Here is a 5000-nt window from a genome sequence, read left to right on the forward strand (position 1 = left end):
GTGGTTTTGTGGAAGTTTATTTTTCAGGGGGGAAGACGCTTCAGCTTGCCCGGGGACACTTCCACAGCCCTGGGCATGAATCCCGGGGAAGAGTGGGTGAACAATTTCAAACTGTTTTCAGTGTTTTTTTCACCGATTAGATGCATTTCTCCGGGTGTCCAGCACGGGGCGCAGTCCCCCGGACCCGGGGGTGACCTCACCCAGGCCCGGGCTACCTCCCCCGGGCAGCGTGGGGGTGAAAATCTGGAACTTGTTTTTCCCGGGGGGAAGACGCTCGGACGTGCCCAGGGACACTTCCACAGCCCTGGGCATGAATCCCGGGGAAGAGTGGGCGAGCTGTTTCAAACTATTTTCAAAGTATTTTTTCACAGTTTGGATGCATTTCCCCGGGCGACCAGCGGGGGGCGCAGTGCCCCGGACCCGGGGGTGACCTCCCCCGGGCCTGGGCTACCTTCCCCGGGCATCGTGGGGAGGAAATATGGAACTTTTTTTTTTCAGGGGGGAAGAAGCTTCAGCTTGCCCGGGGACACTTCCACAGCCCTGGGCATGAATCCCGGGGAAGAGTGGGTGAACGATTTCAAACTATTTTCAAAGTATTTTTATCACCTTTTGGACGCATTTCCCCGGGTGTCCTGCGGGTGGCGCAGTTCCCCGGACCCGGGGGTGACCTCCCCCGGGCCCGGGCTACCTTCCCTGGGTAGCGTGGGGTGGAAATATGGAACTTTTTTTTTCAGGGGGGAAGACGCTTCTTCATGCCCGGGGACACTTCCATAGGCCCGGGCATGAATCCCGGGGAAGAGTGGGTGAGGAATCAAAGTATATTCAAAGTGCTTTTTTCACCCTTTCTGTGCAATTCTCAGGTCGGCCAGCGGGGGGCACATGTCCCCGGACCCCTGGACGACGTCCCCCTGGCCCGGGCTACCTTCCCTGGCCAGCGCGGGGTGGTTTTGTGGAAGTTTTTATTTCAGGGGGGGAAGACGCTTTGTCATGCCCGGGGACACTTCCATAGGCCAGGGCATGAATCCCGGGATCGAGTGGGTGAGGAATTTCAAAGTATTTTCAAAGTATTTTTTTCACCTTTTGGACGCAATTCCCCGGTTGTCCTGCGGGGGACGCCGGTCCCCAGACCCGGGGATGACCTCCCCCGGGCCTGGGCTACCTTCCCTGGGTAGCGGGGGGTGGAAATATGGAAGTTTTTTTTTCAGGGGGGAGGACGCTCGAACGTGCCCAGGGACACTTCCACAGCCCTGGGCATGAATCCCGGGGAAGAGTGGGTGAACGATTTCAAGATATTTTCTAAGTGCTTTTTTCACCTTTTGGATGCAATTCCCCGGGTGTCCTGCGGGTGGCGCAGTGCCCCGGACCCGGGGGTGACCTCCCCCGGGCCTGGGCTACCTTCCCTGGGTAGCGGGGGGTGGAAATATGGAAGTTTTTTTTTCAGGGGGGAGGACGCTCGAACGTGCCCAGGGACACTTCCACAGCCCTGGGCATGAATCCCGGGGAAGAGTGGGTGAACGATTTCAAGATATTTTCTAAGTGCTTTTTTCACCTTTTGGATGCAATTCCCCGGGTGTCCTGCGGGTGGCGCAGTGCCCCGGACCCGGGGGTGACCTCCCCCGGGCCTGGGCTACCTTCCCTGGGTAGCGTGGGGTGGAAATATGGAAGTTTTTTTTTCCCGGGGGGGCAGAAGCTTCAGCCTGCCCAGGGACACTTCCACAGCCCTGGGCATGAATCCCGGGGAAGAGTGGGTGAACGATTTCAAGATATTTTCTAAGTGCTTTTTTCACCTTTTGGATGCAATTCTCCGGGTGTCCTGCGGGGGGCGCAGTGCCCCGGACCCGGGGGTGACCTCCCCCGGGCCCGGGCTACCTTCCCTGGGTAGCGGGGGGTGGAAATATGGAAGTTTTTTTTTTCAGGGGGGCATAAGCTTCATCTTGCCCGGGGACACTTCCACAGCCCTGGGCATGAATCCCGGGGAAGAGTGGGTGAACAGTTTCAAACTGTTTTCAGTGTTTTTTTTCACCTTTTGGATGCATTTCTCCGGGTGTCCAGCACGGGGCGCAGTCCCCCGGACCCGGGGGTGACCTCAACCAGGCCCGGGCTACCTCCCCCGGGCAGCGTGGGGTGAAAATCTGGAACTTGTTTTTCCCGGGGGGGGAAGACGCTCGGACGTGCCCAGGGACACTTCCACAGCCCTGGGCATGAATCCCGGGGAAGAGTGGGCGAACGATTTCAAACTATTTTCAAAGTATTTTTTTCACCTTTTGGACGCAATTCCCCGGTTGTCCTGCGGGGGACGCAGTGCCCCGGACCCGGGGGTGACCTCCCCCGGGCCTGGGCTACCTCCCCCGGGCAGCGTGGGGTGGAAATATGGAAGTTTTTTTTTTCAGGGGGAAAAGACGCTTCTTCATGCCCGGGGACACTTCCATAGGCCCGGGCATGAATCCCGGGGAAGAGTGGGTGAGGAATCAAAGTATTTTCAAAGTGCTTTTTTCACCCTTTCTGTGCAATTCTCGGGTCGGCCAGCGGGGGGCACATGTCCCCGGACCCCGGGACGACGTCCCCCTGGCCCGGGCTACCTTCCCTGGGTAGCGTGGGGTGGAAATATGGAAGTTTTTTTTTTCAGGGGGAAAAGACGCTTCTTCATGCCCGGGGACACTTCCACAGCCCTGGGCATGAATCCTGGGGAAGAGTGGGTGAGAGGAATCAAAGTATTTTCAAAGTGCATTTTTACGGCTTGACTCCATTTCTCAATTCAAAGTGCTTTTTTTCTCACGGCTTGACTCCATTTCTCCGGGTGGCCAGCGGTGCCCCGGACCCAGGGGTGACCTCCCCCAGGCCCGGGCTACCTTCCCTGGGTAGCGTGGGGTGGAAATCTGGAACTTGTTTTTCCCGGGGGGGGAAGACGCTCGGACGTGCCCAGGGACACTTCCACAGCCCTGGGCATGAATCCCGGGCTCGAGTGGGTAAGGAATTTCAAAGTATTTTCAAAGTATTTTTTTCACCTTTTGGACGCAATTCCCCGGGCGACCAGCGGGGGGCGCAGTTCCCCGGACCCGGGGGTGGCCTCCCCCGGGCCTGGGCTACCTTCCCCGGGCATCGTGGGGTGGAAATATGGAAGTTTTTTTTCCCGGGGGGAAGACGCTCGGACGTGCCCAGGGACACTTCCACAGCCCCGGGCATGAATCCCGGGGAAGAGTGGGAGAACGATTGAAACTATTTTCAAAGTGTTTTTTTCACCTTTTGCATGCATTTCCCCGGTTGTCCTGCGGGGGGCGCATTGCCCCGGACCCGTGGGTGACCTCCCGCGGGCCCGGGCTACCTTCCCCAGGCATCGTGGGGTGGAAATATGGAACTTTTTTTTTCAGGGGGGGAAGACGCTCGGACGTGCCCAGGGACACTTCCACAGACCCGGGCATGAATCCCGGGGAAGAGTGGGCGAACGATTTCAAACTATTTTCAAAGTATTTTTTGCACCTTTTGGACGCAATTCCCCGGGCGACCAGCGGGGGGCGCAGTTCCCCGGACCCGGGGATGGACTCCCCCGGGCCCGGGCTACCTTCCCCGGGCATCGTGGGGTGGAAATATGGAACTTTTTTTTTTCCGGGGGGAAGACGCTCGGACGTGCCCAGGGACACTTCCACAGCCCTGGGCATGAATCCCGGGGAAGAGTGGGTGAACCATTTCAAACTGTTTTCAGTGTTCTTTTCTCCTTTTGGATGCATTTCTCCGGGTGTCCAGCACGGGGCGCAGTCCCCCGGACCCGGGGGTGACCTCCCCCGAGCCCGGGCTACCTTCCCTGGGTAGCGTGGGGTGGAAATATGGAAGTTTTTTTTTTCCCGGGGGGAAGACGCTCGGACGTGCCCAGGGACACTTCCACAGCCCCGGGCATGAATCCCGGGGAAGAGTGGGTGAACCATTTCAAACTGTTTTCAGTGTTTTTTTCACCTTTTGGATGCATTTCTCCGGGTGTCCAGCACGAGGCGCAGTCCCCCGGACCCGGGGGTGACCTCCCCCAGGCCCGGGCTACCTCCCCCGGGCAGCGTGGGGTGAAAATCTGGAACTTGTTTTTCCCGGGGGGGAAGACGCTCGGACGTGCCCAGGGACACTTCCACAGCCCTGGGCATGAATCCCGGGGAAGAGTGGGCGAACAATTTCAAAGTATTTTCAAAGTATTTTTTTCACCTTTTGGACGCAATTCCCCGGGCGACCAGTGGGAGGCGCAGTTCCCCGGACCCGGGGATGGACTCCCCCGGGCCCGGGCTACCTTCCCCGGGCATCGTGGGGTGGAAATATGGAAGTTTTTTTTTCCCGGGGGGAAGACGCTCGAACTTACCCAGGGACACTTCCACAGCCCTGGGCATGAATCCCGGGGAAGAGTGGGAGAACGATTGAAGCTATTTTCAAAGTGTTTTTTCACCTTTTGGACGCTATTCCCCGGTTGTCCTGCGGGGGACGCAGTGCCCCGGACCCGGGGGTGACCTCCCCCGGGCCCGGGCTACCTTCCCTGGGTAGCGTGGGCTGGAAATCTGGAACTTTTTTTCCCCGGGGGGAAGACCTTCGAACGTGCCCAGGGACACTTCCACAGCCCTGGGCATGAATCCTGGGCTCGAGTGGGTGAGGAATTTCAAAGTATTTTCAAAGTGCTTTTTTTCACCTTTCGGATGCAATTCCCCGGTCGACCAGCGGGGGGCGCCGGTCCCCGGACCCGGGGGTGGCCTCCCCCGGGCCCGGGCTACCTTCCCTGGGCAGCGTGGGGTGGAAATCTGGAATTTTTTTTTTCCCGGGGGGTGGACGCTCGGAAGTGCCCAGGGACACTTCCACAGCCCTGGGCATGAATCCCGGGGAAGAGTGGGTGAACCATTTCAAACTGTTTTCAGTGTTTTTTTCTCCTTTTGGATGCATTTCTCCGGGTGTCCAGCACGGGGCGCAGTCCCCCGGACCCGGGGGTGACCTCCCCCAGGCCCGGGCTACCTCCCCCGGGCATCGTGGGGTGGAAA

The sequence above is a fragment of the Crinia signifera genome, unplaced genomic scaffold (assembly GCF_055691185.1).
Source record: "Crinia signifera unplaced genomic scaffold, ASM5569118v1 HAP2_SCAFFOLD_251, whole genome shotgun sequence".
Lineage (NCBI taxonomy): Eukaryota > Metazoa > Chordata > Amphibia > Anura > Myobatrachidae > Crinia > Crinia signifera.